Source organism: Strix aluco, chromosome 4 (genome assembly GCF_031877795.1).
Source record: "Strix aluco isolate bStrAlu1 chromosome 4, bStrAlu1.hap1, whole genome shotgun sequence".
Taxonomy (NCBI): Eukaryota; Metazoa; Chordata; class Aves; order Strigiformes; family Strigidae; genus Strix; species Strix aluco.
In genome coordinates, this window is record NC_133934.1 from 39,955,024 (window position 1) to 39,972,091 (window position 17,068).

The following is a 17,068-nucleotide window of genomic DNA, read 5'->3' on the forward strand; positions in this document are numbered from 1 at the left end:
TTCATGCTGGAAGTGGCAAGTGAAATAAGAATGTTCCTGGGTCTAGAAAAGGGATAGAAAGGATCATGCTAGAGAAATACCACTTTTGAAGCACAAATTTTATTCACTGTTGATCAAGTTGCACTGCAACACTGGGTCTTGAAAAGCTCAGAAATAGCTGATGTCAAATCACACTTTCATGAGAGTTCTTGGCATGAAGCAGGCATGTCTTATGAAATTTGTTCAGAATAGCCAATGAATTGTCATACAAACTTGTTGCAGATGAAAAAGAGTGATAATTTGAGCAATTTTTGTATAACTAATAATGACAAGTTAACAAAGTCACATGAAAATATTGTCACTATGCTTGGATTTAATGAACCTAATTGTAATACTTCGTATAATCTTGTTTTACATGCTGAATTTAATTTTCATTGATGAACATTTTGTAAATTAGTGCAACTTTTACAGTCAGTAAAACATTAAAAAATATATATATCCAAAAAAGTAGGCTCATATTCATAAAAGATATTTTAAAAATAATCTGTTACATACCCAATGCCCTAACACTTAACTTATTCAAAACTGAACAATGACTGGAATCTATCCAAATGCAGACAAATGCTAAATACTGCCAGTATACTGCCAGTATAAAACCAGTCTCTCTTGCTAGTATTCGGTGTCCCTAGGGGAGTAGTGACCCGTACATTGCCATCCATAATAGCTACTTTCCCAGGAACAGGGGAAGAGAATGTTTGTACAACCAACTTTGGTAAGTTGAATTGCTTTTTCATCATATTTTATTGTGGTTTAGTGGCAATCAATGGACACGGAGAGAGGACTGTCTGGCTAATTGAGATTGCAGAGGCAGAGGCAGAGGAATCAGTCAGAGCAAGTGTTAAGTCTCTACTCATCTGTTACGCTACCTTATTTTCTAGTTTGCTTTTATATTGTCCTTTCTGTCCAGCAGTGAGTTTCTCATTGTTTGTTTGATTTTGCTGTTTTACAACTCTTTATCAACTTATTTGGGATATCGTTACGCAGCTCAGTTTGAATTTGGTCTTTTTGAGCACTAAAATATGAGCCCTTACCACAACTGTCCAAGAGCCAAGATTGTATATGGGAGACAAAGAAGAAAAGGAGTCCAGGAAGTCTTAAATTAGGATTTTCCCCATCTCAAACAAGGCCTACAAGACACAAATACCCCCACAGTTCTTAGCAGAGGAGGATGTTTCTGATAGCAATCGTCTGATTCAGACAAATTCTTAAATAAGGGTAAGGATAAGGATAAGCAACATAACTCATTAAATAAGTAGTCTTCCCCTTTGACACAAGTTCCACATTTTCTCCAGAGTTTATGACCATGGGAAAGGAAGTACAAATGTTCCTAGACTTTTATGGGCCAGACAGGCAGAATCTGAGCTATTCCAGAGGATCCTTATCTTCCTTTTCCATGTCACAGTTCTGTCCTCTAGTTCATGAAGACAAAGAGCTATTCACAGCATGTCTAGAAAAATTCAAGAGTTGAAGAAAATCCCATGCACTATGGGGGACCACTGTGGATGGGCAAGGCCTCCTTCATTATGAGCTAATAGCAGGAAAAGATTTTTTGTCCTTAATCAGTATGTACAACTGCGTTCATCGATAGAAACAAATTGCAAGATTTTGCTTTAGCAGAGCAAGCAGATTTCACTGATGTCTTGTCTTTTTTTTTTCCTCTTCTTAATTTTTAGTTTTTAAACAGAGCACTCATCTGTGTCTTAGTAGGTGGAAAGAAAGCAGCAGAAAGCAATGTGAAAGGTAGGGCTGTCAGGAAGAGAGGGCACTGTTGCAAAGAGGATGTTAAGTCAGACTTACAGAGACAGGCACAAAGGTTCCTTAGTGGGGTCTGTAGCTGTAGGTATACATCACCTTTAATGGGAGAAGCTAATTCAGGAGAAAAAGTCTGCAGCAAGTGATGATGAAGAAGTATGAAGATGATAACAATGGCAATTTTACACCATGCTGTTCCTCTAGTACTCTATACTTTTCATGAGAGTTTGCTCAAACTCCCTACTAGTTGTTCCTGTTTCTGGTGCTGTTAGCAGTGATTGGAGTATGCTAAATAGATACAAATGTTGAACTCTGATTGGTTGATATGTGATTGATAATGTTTACTGAATATTTAAATAACTATTACCAACTTTGTTGTGCCCTTTTTTGTGTGTTTTGATTTTCTCTAGAACTAACTAAAACTTACAAAACAAGAGGTAAGGAACAGGGAGGGAAAGACTGGTGATTCTCTTGCCAGTGGTAGTTGCTTCCCATAAGAACCTACCACATTGCACATTTGATGACAGTTGGAATGAATCTTCCAGTTGGACATCCACTGAGAGGAAAGAAATTCTGTGATCTGATCCAAGGCACAGTAGGTAAGGAGGTTCACATGAACAGTGTACTACAGGTCTAAACTAAAACCTGAATGAAGATATGAAGAATAGCTTGGTGGCTATTCAGAGACAGGTGAAAGTCCAGAGTGGGGATCAGGGAGGAGGCAGAGATTTCAGAGAATCACAAGTGGAACAATTGAAGTTGCAGGCTCTGATTTCCTCACTCTTGATATGAGGACTGTGACTGCATTCCTTGTTTCTCTGCACAGACATAAAGCAGTCACAGCTGAAGCTTGAAAGTAGGTTACTCCTGTCAGTGTGTGCTAGGTGTGATCTGAAAATGCCTGCTAGATCTGGACTCTGGATTTGCATGGTGCTTGCTTTCTGAATTATACGAGGCTTACATGGAAATTAGGACCTAATCTCTGCCAAGCGTATCAGTTCTGGGTTTGAAGAAGAGCCTACCATAGAAATCCTACGTGTATAGCTCAAGAAGGGTGGTACTCTGTGAGGCAGGTACTTCCAGTGTTTGGCAGCAACAGATTTTTACTGTGATTTTTAATTTAGACATTTTGGTTATTTCTGTGTGCTTATACTGCTTTCTCAAGAAGAACAGATTTCATAAGTAACACATGTATTTGGTGGTTTTGTATTAGAATCATTCCTGGTGATTATAATAATGATTAAGGAGCTGTCCTGTTAAGCACTGTACAAAATAGAATGAGGGACAGAGCTCTGAAGAATATAATATCAGAAAGGCAGAAGAAAAAGAGAAGAGCTGAAATACCTTTTCTTGTTTCAGTAGTGGAACAAGGAAAATAACATTTGTCTCATTAGTCTAATGGCACTTGACTCCATGTTGCTGTCCTCCCTAATTGAGTTGTTTATTCCCTTCACTGCCGTTGTGTGACAGTGATGGCATCATGATGCATCATGTAATGGTATAAATTCTGTATATATTGGTAGCTACTTTTTTTTTGCAAGGGTACTTATTCGTTTTCAAATATATTTCATTCTTCTAACACCTTCTGGTCCTTCTTGTGCTTACCTCTTTGACAAGGACAAAGTTTGCTGTTTCTGGCCTGATTCTGTAAAGTACTGACTTCTGTTAACTCTACTAACTCAACCCTTAGCTCCTTCCAGGATCAAACTGTGTCTAACTGCACATAAATGATCAAAGACTGTAATACAATAGTTGAATTCCATTTCACTGACAAGTCTATCAAGTTGCAATTGTAGAAGTATTCAGCAGTGTAGAATTCCTTTTCTTTCTTGATTAATTATTATAAATGTTGATGTCCAGTCTGCTCTAATGTAAATTCATAATCTGCTTTCTGAAGTCACCTTATCCATCTCTTGTAATATCATTATTTGCTTTCTTTATTAATAAAGAAATTGCATTCTCATATATTTAACTTTAAAGTTGATAAGCATGGACTGTGGATGGTGGGAGCTGCCAATTCATTATTGTAAGAAGCGGAGAGTAGAGAATTATCAAGAGGAAATATTTACACAGATACCCAAAAGGAACATTTGGACACATCAGCTATATTAGCAGAGTTAATTGTTAAGCATGACCCAACTCCCTTCAGTCTAATTACACCAATCCCCAAATTCCATGAAAAAGCAACAACTGAGCAATAAACAGCTGGAAGAAGGGCTTCAAATGCAGCTGTCTTGCTCTTTTTAACAGAGGATTAAAAAGATTCAAGAGATCATTATGATAAACAGAAACCTTTTGCTTATGTAAACTGTGGGGGACAGTCTGCTCACTCTCTGCTTTCTCATGAGTGTTCAGAGATAATGAGACCATGTAAATCTGTTCTCCAAAACCTGTATGTAAGGCAAAAACTAGCTTGTTACTGATCACAACAACTTTGTTCCTGAATGCCATTATCATTCATAGCTCAGCAAATTCAATATTGCCCTAGTGACTCTAACTGAAAGCGGAACCTATTATTTTGTCATATCAGAATATTTTTTTCTTTAAACTTTTGTTTGAAATTACTTTTTTTTTTTTCTTCTCTTTCAAATGCTTCCTACAAATTTTGTAAATCTCTTTAAAAATGAAAAATACTGGGGTTTTTTCTTAAATTCTTATTTAAAAAATACATTTAAACTGATTTATTACATGAGGTTTAGGACTAATATCTTTGAAAACACTTTTTATGGACTGATCTGAATCACATGTATATATATCAATTTGATCTCTGACTTCTTTTTTTATGATATATTTGTGCTGTAGGACTAATTCCTGTTCATTGACATTCCTGTTTTCTCTTATCTATAGAAAATTATATGAATATGACAAAAAAATACATTAATCATTTAAAATATTTTTAGCAAAACAAAGAATTCTGTTGCCGGAAAAAAAAATTTCATTAATCTTCTATCTGTCAGCATTCCTTTGTTTTGAGACCTCTTTTTAGAGTATGACTACTATGTGTATTGTACAGATATCCGGGACTGAAATGGAACTGCTAATGCAGTTCACAAAGAACTGGATTTTATTCAGCAAGAGCATTAATTAAGTGAAGGTTCTAGTTCTAAAGTAACCTGGACTTTAAAGCATCCTCAAACCTAAACATTTATAGACATGAGTTGAATGTAGGAAAATCTGTCACCAGATTGCAAGTGTGTCATCTTTGTATGACAAGTAGAATTTTCAATCCAAGCTGTCTTAGTTTGTCATCTACTTCACGTGACAGTATTGGCAAGGAATTACAGCATCAACTGACATGCAGAACTGGTGCAACAAACAGGTGAGAACTCCGAAGATGGAGCTGAAGTGCCCTTGCTCCTTTACATACCTGATGATAACCGTGTGTAAGAATATGCTGCATAAGTCATCTATTTTTTGCCTGATCCTGCATTAGAATATGATAGCTTTAATTTTACACTGCAAGTTTTTTTGAATATAAAAATAAGATATCCTGTGTCCTTTGGGAAAAATGGCAGTCTGACCTTTACAATCTGGAATCCCATCACAGTTTCCTGGAACTTGTAGAGTTAAAAATGCACCATGTCCAACATGACTTTGCACCATTGCTTGCCTGATGAGTTTTCTTGTCTGGCCCGATCTTGTCTTTTCATATATCCTATTTTACTGTAACAGTTTACAACTGTCTTCTCGGATCCTTTCTACACTAGGATACAATGATATAAAAAAACCCAGCGAAGTTAATTTTCATTATATCCTAATAATGCTGAATTTGAATAGAATTCTGCTTTGATTATATCTTATGTACCGCTCTCTCAACCAACAAACTATTTTAATTTGACCTTCACTTAATAATTGCAAAAAACCACATGCTGGTTCTCTTTAATTAACACCTGTATTTCCTCCTTGCTCAAAACTTTGTATAAAGTCTCATTCACAACTTAATAGGTCATACTTTCCAGATACAATCATCTGTGACAGAATACTAGGTAAAATGAAAGACACTGGATAGCATAATTTATTATGAAACCTTTAAGACTACTTACTAAAACTTTTCCCTTTTAAAAAAATAAATAATAATTTGGAACAATTTTAATACCAGCTAGTATGTCTCATCCATGTAAACCGCTTTCAATCTAGCAGTTATCTGCTTTGAACTGAAGGACATAATCCCTTATTAGAACCACATCAGCAGGGTATACAATTTCATAACTACTCACTACCAACTAATAAAAACGTCTTTCTAAAATAGGAATTTTGTTTTGTTTAGAGAAAGGTAATTCCACTTGCTTGAGATTTCAATATTTGATATCCTTCCAGTCCTAAATAAAACTATCAAAATTATTAGTGAAAAAACCCAGAACTCTCCCCAAAGACAAGAAATCAGTAATTTTAGAGTTCTCAGAGTCAAACTTAAGAAATCCAGAACCCAAAAGTCCAAATGCTCTCCCCATTAATTCAAATGGTGTGTTCCTGCAAATTCTTCAGGACCCTGGAAGACTTCATTTTTGTCCTTCCAAGTAGTCCACAAATGGGCTTCTTTGAATCCATGGATTTAGGAAACCTAGGGATTTTTGTGCTGAGGGCTAATGGACAACAATTTGTATAACTCTGATTAGAAACCAGAGGTTTCTGAAGAAGCATGGTTATGTCAGAAGCTTGTCGAGTGCTTCCACCAGGTGTTTTTAATTTGATGATTTAGAAAAAAACTAAAGAAAATGTTTGTAGGTTTTTCTTCTGTCGAGTTCAAAGAGTAGACTTTAAACTCACATGCAGAAGGCTGTATTTGTTTCAGTTAGAGCTGACTCCCACTGTACTCATTTGATCACATTTTAAGGTGTAATAGTTGTTGTCTAAATTTTATTTCTCTGATCCACCCTGTGCAAGGGGGTAACGAGAAGCTGTGCAATCCATGAACACACCAGGAAATTAATTGACTCAGATCATGATTCCTCCTGTGCTTTTCCCTTCCTGTCATGTGGGACTGTGGGACTACCCCACCAGTTTGTAGAGAGCAGATTACTTGCTGTTGTTTAAATGGCCAAGTACTTTGTCTAGCAAGTATCAAAACTTCACCCTCAAGCATGTATATGGGGAGACAGAGGAAGAAGCATAATGAATATTCAATTTGATGAAAGATTATATTGCTAATAAGCTTATTCATGCAAAGTAATATGTTGCTTGTGGAGGCAATAAGATTATCTGTAAAGTATGGTTCCTTACTAATAGTAACAGAACCTGCCTTTGATCTAATATTCCGTACTGTCATTCTAGTGATCCAATATTTGAAACAAGGCATTCTTTATTTTGTAGAGACTGCAGCTCAAACACAAAAAACATTTCTCTTTAAATTATTTCTTCATGCCTAGGAGCTAAATGTATTGGATATAGTATCTTACTATCTAATATGTCATGTCAATTTTGGTTCTGAACAATACATTACTTTCTTTGTAATTAAACTAAATATGAGAACTAACAATTTCATACATCTCCTTAAGTGTTCAACTTATCTCCTTATCTTAACGTTCTCCTTATCTCCATAAGAACGGTCAATAAGAAGTCATAGCAATGGATGTGTTTCTCCAGTAGTACAAGGAAAAAATATTCCAGAACTAAAGTAGCAAAAGAGTACATTCTATAGAAGACAACCTTCATTTTTTGACAGTTACTTGCTGCCAACCCAGGCTGGGCAACAGGCTTAAAAAAATCCCAGAGTACTCTCTGTATTCAAAGGCCATATTTCAAAATAAAGTGAAATTAGATAGTCCCTTTTTTTGCTTTGTTACATATTGGAAAGCATTCTTCAGAAACCTACTTGCCTTGGTGCATGTCACATTGTACTGGACATGAAAATTATGCTTGATCCAGAAAAATAAACATCTTAAAAGAGGATAGCTGATATTCAGCTATAAAGGTTATTAAAAGCTTACACTAAAGATGACCTCTAAAGATTTAGCAAAATATACGTTGGAACAGGTAGAAAACTATTCATTCTACTAATAAATGTGCTGCAACTACAGTTAAGTTCTGTGTGAGTTACATTATGTTATAGGCACAGTTGGGCTTTTCTAAACACAACACAGTATAAAATAGACAGTCAGTAGTAAGATTTGCTTTTCTAGATACATGTAATTATTCTTATAGAAAATAATGTGCATGCTATAGAAGTCTAGGCATAGATTTACACAGGTTTGTTTATCTTTATTCAGATCCTGGCCTATATATACTACTTTGCAACAGAAAGCAAGCTGATTGATTTCCATGGGAAGAAAATGCCATTTTTTTCCTTTTACAGAACAAATATATAAGCAAACTCTGCTTTATATGACTGGTATTACCCCAAATCAACATCAGTTACTGACGTCAAGACCACTTTTTATGCAGTATGCATGCTTTCAAATATGCAGTCTGCATATACACTTCCAGATAAATTTTTGAGAATTACAAGGAAGTACTAATTCAGAGCTGATTACCCATTGCATGTGTAAGAGCTGATAAACTGAGCAGCAAGTGTCATAATACCACATTTCAGGGTTTTTAATCACCCAATAACAAAGAAACATATTGACACAAAGTGATACATCACCCTCTCCCTTCTTTCAGTGGTTAAGCACAATTGGCCTTGTATCTTCTGACTTCTTTGTAATAAAATCCAAAACCTGTCTGAACTAGAAGAAAAACTCAGAGTCTAATTAACTGCCGATTTTTAGTAAAGTTTGATTAGTTCTAGTCAGTGGAATCTTTTATTGACTTTGCGAGGGCTGAGAAAGGAACTTTGTCACATCCATCAGAAAGGGAGATTATTATCTTTGGACTGTTTGTTTTTGGCTTTTGCTCGTGTTTCCCAAACCTTTGTTTGAAGCTCAGATGGAAGAAGAGAACTGAATTAACTGAACAAAGGGAGGCCAATATTAAATACAGAGAAGTGTGTGATTGCCAGTGTTCCTGTGAGCTTAATTGTTGTAGGTGGTGAGAGCATGACTGGACTTTTGAACAGCTACTCCCACAGAGGGAATACTAGTTTTGATTTTTCTTTGCATTCTTCTGGGTGGAAGAAGCTCTCAGAAGAGACAACGGGTTCTGTTCCAGCTCATCAGAAAGCCTGTAGGCACACAAGGCTCCCTGCATGGAAGCTTGCATCTAGCTATTTTTCTTTTGACAGTATGCATATTCCTGAAGTAAACATTTTGATATAAAAACTCCCCTTCTCCTGGAAGGTTTCTTCTAAGAAGCATTTTTATATTGTGAAAAATAGTTTTTACAATATAAAAAGCACTTAAACTAACAGTGCACTTTAACTTGTCCAATAATGTTTTATTGGACTCGGGAGGGCATGTTACTGTGTCTAGTAGTTTGCACACTTTCATCATCCACGGAGTTTTCTTCAAAACATCATCTTTGTAGATGAGAAATGAAATAAATAATGTAACAGCCCTATCCCTAGCTTTCATGTGTGAGACTAATTTGTCTACACATATACTGACTGGATATGTAGTCTGAGGCAGAATTTTCAATCAGACGATACCTCTGGATTATTCAAATTGGTGATAGGAGAAAAAACATACATTAAACTGAAAGGGGAGAGAAGGGTGAAAGAATGATTGAAGAGAAGTAGATGGTAGTAATATAAAAAGAAGTAGATGGTAGTAATATAAAAATATTTAACTTTCATTTTAAAATATATGATAAAAAATATTTTGCTATTGCATACATTTTCTCAACAATGAAGTATGGTATTCTGAAACATCAGAAGAAAAATATTTTTTGTAGGATTGTTTCTTTTTTATCATGATAGACTAGTTTTAGCCAGAAATAGCTTTATATTCACTTATTTAACATAGCAAATTTTATACTAAGTTCTTGTGCTTTTGACATAAAACCATGTGTCCTCAAACTATCTGGAGACTGAATGGCAGAGAGAATAGTGCACAGGCACCTTCATTTAGACAATAGAGTAATAAATCTTCAGGTTCTCTTGCCCGTTTCCTAGCAAATACAGGCTTTGAGTAATGTCCCGAATAAGGTTGCTTCTGTTTCTTGTATTCACATACATCTGTATTTCAATTTGAAATGTACCTTTGTTTAAAAAAGAGGGAAACTGTTTTTTAAAACCAAGATAGTAAATTTATATGTAGATCTAACTGTAATGAAATGTATGGAAACGTAAACTCATATTTAAAAGCAGTTTATGGTATTTTCCTATTGATTTATTCCATTTAGTTCAAAATCATGAAGCTCTACAAATACTGAATATTATTTACACACTATTGGAACTAGCTTGGTTTCCTTATTTGATAAATGCTTGGGTATTCTCACCATTGATACTGTGCATATTCATTTAATATTTTCTGATAGAAATAGTGGTGATAGCTCCATGAAATTACTTTCTACCTAAGAGATTATTTATGCAAATCTTCTCTGAAAGTGAACACAATAAAGTAAATTATTGTAACTGACCAACATTCATCCAAAACACAAGACACTGGTGGGAAAACAACTAGTCAGAAGGTCACAGTAGACATATTTTTTAAATAAAATATCTTCACCCATCTCACTGGGTAGGAAACTTGATAGGTCTTTGAATTCCTAGGTGTTCCTTTGTTTACATGGCAGATTCATACCTAGATTTCTAATATACTGCCTGGTAATCTTACTTTGTGAGATAAAAAGTAAATAGTCTGAGTATAGAGTGTAAAATTATTCAGACTAACAAAGGAATAATGGGAAAAGTGTTAACTAGCAGAAGAAAATCTTGCCTTTTTCAGATTTAGGTATACATAGGAAAATACGGCTAAAAAGTAGTACCTCATATTTGACTGGTAAGAACTTAACCAATTTTTAACAAAATTTTTCTATTATATAAAATAATATGAATTATGCTGCTAAACAGGATGTTTTTCTGTGCATAAAATCTAAGAGAGAGTGCCCTGCAGAATTCAAACCTGATACAAAAGAAGTGTATTTTATTAGGTGAGTAACTTAAGAAAATGAACATTCATATATTCAGAGGTTATAGATACTTTTATTTACTCTGGCACAGAGATAAAATGATTTAGTATTATGAGCTGCCTACTAACATTTTCAGTACAAAAGATGTCAGATTACAACAGTGATTCCATGCTGGCTTTATGACTCATGAACCATTTATGTTCATTCCATGAACACAAAGAAGTTGTGAAACTGCGTCCAGTTACATTTGCAAACGCATTTTACTGGAGAAAGGTGAATATTGAAAGAATTTTTCAGTCTAATTCAAAGGAATTTATTTGTCCAATTCCCATCATCTTATAATACATTAAAAAGCAATAACTAGGGCCTGTAATATCTGATAACACTAGATGTTAGATATGCCTGATATGATGTACTGCAAACGAGGTTACCTATTTTCCTATCTTAAATAGTAGTAAGAGGTAATAGGGAAAAAGCTATTTCACAGAATCACAGAATCATCAAGGTTGGAAAAAACCTTGAAGATCATCTAGTCCAAACATTAACCTAACACTGACCATTCTCAAATACACCATATCCCTCAGCGCTATGTCAACGCGACTCTTAAACACCTCCAGGGATGGGGACTCCACCACTGCCCTGGGTAGCCCATTCCAATGCCTAACAACCCATTCTGTAAAGAAATGCTTCCTAATATCCAGTCTAAACCTTCCCTGGTGCAACTTGAGGCCATTACCTCTTGTCCTATCACTTACTACTTGGTTAAAGAGACTCATCCCCAGCTCTCTGCAACCTCCTTTCAGGTAGTTGTAGAGGGCCATGAGGTCTCCCCTCAGCCTCCTCTTCTCCAGACTAAACAACCCCAGTTCCCTCAGCCGCTCCTCGTACGACATGTGCTCCAGACCCTGCACCAGCTTCGTTGCCCTTCTCTGGACACGCTCGAGTAATTCAATGTCCTTTTTGTAGTGAGGGACCCAAAACTGAACACAGGAATTGAGGTGCGGCCTCACCAGTGCCGAGTACAGGGGTACGATCACTTCCCTGTCCCTGCTGGCCATGCTGTTTCTCATACAAGCCAGGATGCCATTGGCCTTCTTGGCCACCTGGGCACACTGCTGGCTCATGTTCAGCCGGCTGTCAATCAACACCCCCAGGTCCCTCTCTGACTGGCAGCTCTCCAGCCACTCCTCCCCAAGCCTGTAGCGCTGCTGGGCGTTGTTGTGGCCAAAGTGCAGAACCCAGCATTTGGCCTTATTGAAACTCCTACAGTTGGCCTTAGCCCATCGCTCCAGCCTGTCCAGGTCTCTCTGCAGAGCCTCCCTACCCTTGAGCAGATCAACACTCCCAACCAACTTGGTGTCGTCTGCAAATTTACTGAGGGTGCATTCGATCCCCTTGTCTAGATTATCAATAAAGATGTTAAACAGGAGTGGCCCCAAAACCGAGCCCTGGGGGACACCACTCGTGACTGGCCGCCAACCAGATTTAACTCCATTCACCACAACTCTTTGGGCCCGGCCATCCAGCCATTTTTTTACCCAGCAAAGTGTGCGCTCATCCAAGCCTCGAGCAGCCAGTTTTGCCAGGAGAATGCTGTGGGAAATGGTGTCTAAGGCCTTACTAAAGTGAAGGTAAACAACATCCACAGCCTTTCCCTCATCCAATAAGCAGGTCGCCCTGTCATAGGAGGAGATCAGGTTTGTTGAGCAGGACCTGCCTTTCAGAAACCCATGATGACTGGGCCTGATCATCTGGTTGTCTCGCATGTGCTGTGTGATCGTGAACTTCCTTGTAAACTTCTTCACATCCTTGCATGTGTCTCTTTGCAGGAGGCCACTTATTTGGAAAGTCTACTGAAACCAAGCTTTTGTGATTTAGTTAAATCCAAACATGAACTTTTCAAGTAATCTCTATATTTTATGGTGATACGGTATTTTTGCACACTGAAAAGATCTAGATAGAATAGTATATTTTATTATTATATTACTATGTTACTAGTATATTTTCCCATTGAGGAAAGAGGTTAGTAAGTCTAAAATACTGAGGAGAGATAGACAAGAATCATCAAGATTAAACTCCCCCTGTGAGAATTAGGTTTGTACTTGCTTTATTTGTTTCTTACCTTACACCACCGCCCCCCCCGCTAAAAAAAAAAAAAATAACAAACCAAAGCTAGTAAGTATTTATATGCACATAGCAAATAGCTCACTTCAAACCTATTTCTCCTTGCTTGAATTCTTTGACCCTCCTTACCAAACTTCAGTTTCTGCACTGACTGGAACTAAAATCCACAGAAAAAATACACAGAACAGATAAAAGCACTAGAGGGAGACATGAGCCCGTGAACTTAACCAGTGTAGTAACATCATATGTTTAAGTCTTGTGAGAAATTACTATGTCAACCAGATGAAACTTTAGTTCTGAAGGAAGTCTTTAGCTACAAATAGTCTAAGGGTTTAAGGTATGTTTGGTAATGATTTTGAGAGCTCTAAAGAGTGTTTTAAGATCTCCGCCAAATTTAAGTCAAGTTGCTTACTACTGAGTTATGTTTTCACTATTCCTATTTCACTATTTCAGAATTCCTGCAGTTAGACATATTCTTTCAAATATATTACAATACACTATTGTAAACTCTAACACTTACAAAAGTGCAAGGTGAAGAGAGCATGTTATTTCAAAGTCCTTTACAAGCTCTACTGTGTAAATCCACCTGTATACCTATTTCCATATACAAACTTATTTCTGGTCTAGGCACTATTTGAGAAGAGATATAGACTGATGCTAGACAAATATGTGACATTCAGTTTGAGATTTTATCATGGAAGAAAACTTTTCATCTTCTTTTGCAGAGTATATTTAGAAGTGAGAGATACAGGTTTTCATGTAGGTTTATGATTTAATATAAAATGTCACCACTTGGGGTTTTATTTTTTTATTTATTTTTATTGTTATTTTTGTTTATTTTTATTTTTATTAGCTTGTTAGATAAAGAAAACTATAATAAATGCATTGTATTATTCTTGTAGTTATAACTATTTTTAGTTATTTAAGAAATCACTTTATATCCAACCATCTAGCCTACTAATGTTTTAGACACAGGAACATGCACTGTTTATAAAAACCTAATCTTTATCTAGTAAAGGAATCAATTAAGATCCAGACATTTTGTGACCTGTAATGGGATATTGAAACTTACATACAATTTGTTTGTGCAAGCCATCTGTATAAAATCAGGATGTTTGCCCAAAGGTATGCTTAAATCAGATATTCTTTTCAGCCATATTTGACTGTTTGGGAGTAATAGACTGCTTTCTCTGCTTTCTGCAATTCCATTGGCATAGAATATGGTTCATACACAGCCTTTTAAAAACATAAGATGTTTATTTGACATCTTTAATACTTTCTATGGTAGTTATTTGACTTTTTTTCAGGGTAACAAAAATATATTTTGCTGATATATTACCCATGTTAAATTTTTATCTAAAACAGTGTTGGTAGGCAGGGTTGCCTAATGAAACAATGTAGCTTGGGAACTATGTGCTTTAAAGAGAGATTTAACTCTTATTGCTAGCTCTGTGTCCAGCTTTGGATAATTTCTTAATGCTCTCTCAGAGGAGATTGTCATAATACTTCTGGCTTCATTTCCCACAAAGCAATTTCTGTGTTCTCTCTGGATAAAGCTAGTTTACCAATTCTTGAGATAACATCCCTCTAACTCATAAATTATTACTGAAAAGTAAATAGTTTATTCATGTACCACATATCATCTGTCACTCAGAAAAACAAAGAAAAGAAAACAAAGAAAACAAAACAAGAAAGCTGGAGGGGAGTGCTAAGAAGGTGTGCTTTTCCCATCTATAATGTGTGCTTTTGCCTGTATGTGTGTGACATTTTGATTACCAAGATGTGTTCTTTTAATCTAGTTATAGGTGAGATATTGCACATAAGTTTATTTGTCTATCATTACAGTGTAGGAAAGTCTTTTTCAATAAATTGGAAAAGTAAAGGAATAGATTCCCAATCCTACTCTCTCTCACCTCAATATGTAGTGCTTGCCATAGGTCAGAAAACAAAGAGTCCAAGACTCTCACTAAAATGCTGACAGCACATCTTGTCTTTATTTCTGCAGTGGCAAAGTGGGGCTAATAATATGTATGTCTTTTAATGATGAGTAGTCAGCAATGAATGTCTTTACAGCATGCAATTGTCAAAGCCCTGACCATTAGAAAAGTTTTAATCAAACTAAGAAATAAACTATAAAGATCATACTATAAAGTATTTTCTAGATCACTGACTTGTAATTTTAATAATCTTTTTATCTTCAAAATATATACATACACAAATACATATATTGATGTTGTTATTTATATATAAAGTAGTTGCTGGCAAGATCATAATGTGAAGTTGATTTTTTTTTTGCAGTCACTTTCTCAGTAGTGTAGTATTTTTGGTTGATATTTCCCTACAAAAGGTATTTCTAATTACTCAATTAGAAAGCAAGAATAAAAACTATGAAGAAAGGCTCAAAATGAGGTAAAACCATACAAAAGGCATTTAAAAAGCTCAGTAGAATAAGACTACAAACCTGTTGTATTTTATTAGGGCCAGAGTCTACAAGCCTGAGGAAAAATATCATATGAATAATTGTTAGGCTTTTGCATAATTATGTTTATTCCTGCTGTTGCCTGTAAAATACTAACTTATGAGTGTGAGATCTACTTCATGTTCTTATTAGAAAGGAGCTTTTCCAAAATATCCACTCTTTGCACCCAGAATATAGATACTTTTGTCAGAAGAAATAGAAATATAAGTAAAAATAATTAAGATCTATAAAATATTAACTAGATGATGCATTCTAGGTGAGCTGGGATATATGATCATTCATACATTCATCCTGTATCCTGATGACCATTTAGTTATTCATAAATTGTGACATCATCAGTAAGAGACCCTAAGAACCTTTTCCCTTCAGTTAATGGGTAGCCAGGCTTCTTTCTCACCTAGGGTAGCAGTTCAAGTTACTTCTTGGCATTATACAGAGCGCAGCATTTAACCTGTTGTTCTCCACCCAGGCAAGTTCTCTAGTTGTGTGGTTTGGGGAGTCCTTCATACTTCCTACTTTGTAAAAAAAGACCTTCATAAACAGATGACTGCCATCAAGAAACCAAATTCAGGATGTTTTTGATGAAAACCACAACTGAAGGGAAGTAGTTATTTCCAGTTAGGCTAGCTAACTAAGCCTTACTCTTTGCTACCTTTCATTCCAAGCTCCTCATCAGCATCTTACGATCTTTTCGTATGTTCTTAATTCATGTTGTGCTTTACATGAGGAGCTCAAATGTCTAGTTTGGTGTTCAGAATTTAACCTCTATGCATTTCCATTAATCTTTTTACCATGTGTCTTCCATACCATAAATTTGATTACTCTGTTTTCCTTTTCAAATTATTCAACTATCATAGAAAGCATCTCAGGTAATACTAGAATACATCTCAGTAATAATAAAAACCTATTTAACAGATACATAACAATAATTATGGTAAAAATGTACTGTGCTCAGTGGAAATAACTTCTATATCTTTGGAAGAAAATATCCTCCATCTTTGAAAGTGTGTATTTGCTGTTAATCTAATGCCGTACAGATGAAGGCTTCACAAGAGCAGGGCTGGGTTGCTTGGGTTTTTCATTCATTCTTTTCTGAAGAGACATGAAAAATTGTAAGCTTCTTTAACAATACATTCATTATACTCTGATTAAAATAAATGAAAACAGTTTAACTGTGCTCTCTGAATTAGAAGTAACTTCTAGAGCATCAGCAATTCTCTCAGTGACAGTTTTTGTACTAAGGTAAGTATAGTATACTAGGAGCCTAGTATTTTCACTAGGAGGTACATACACAGATACATTATAAAGACCCTATGATAAATATTTGCAGTTGATTTCTGCAACTATGATTACAGTACACACTAACACAGTGTGCATCTCACTAATCTGCCCTATCAGTTCTGGGAAGTTCTAATAGCATTGCAAATATTTTTCCCAGATATGTCTGAGCACTCACTGGATGTTCAGGTGACTTGAGTTTACTCTATGGTTAAATAACTGGACCTAATATATTGCTTTATTTTAACTTAATGATTGGAAAGATGCTTCATAGTAATTGTCTATTACAAGCTTTCTTTCTTCCTGAAATATAAGCTATTTATCATTTTAAATATCATTTAACTGGTGCTGGGAACCTTATGCAAAGATAGACTGTTGATTTTGATGTAATTCACCCCACTTAGTTAACATGGTTGCCTTATAAACTCAGCTAATGTTAGGAAAACTTGA

At 35.7% G+C, this 17,068-nt stretch overlaps 1 long non-coding RNA gene across 1 annotated transcript in view; it reads left to right on the top strand.

Moving 5' to 3' along the window:
- The first annotated feature begins 708 nt into the window (after positions 1-708).
- Positions 709-17,068, top strand: part of LOC141922825 (uncharacterized) — a 159,235-nt gene continuing 142,875 nt past the window's right edge. The window contains exon 1 of the long non-coding RNA XR_012623102.1: positions 709-751. This is a non-coding gene — a long non-coding RNA (uncharacterized LOC141922825). The remainder of the gene's footprint in view (positions 752-17,068) is intronic.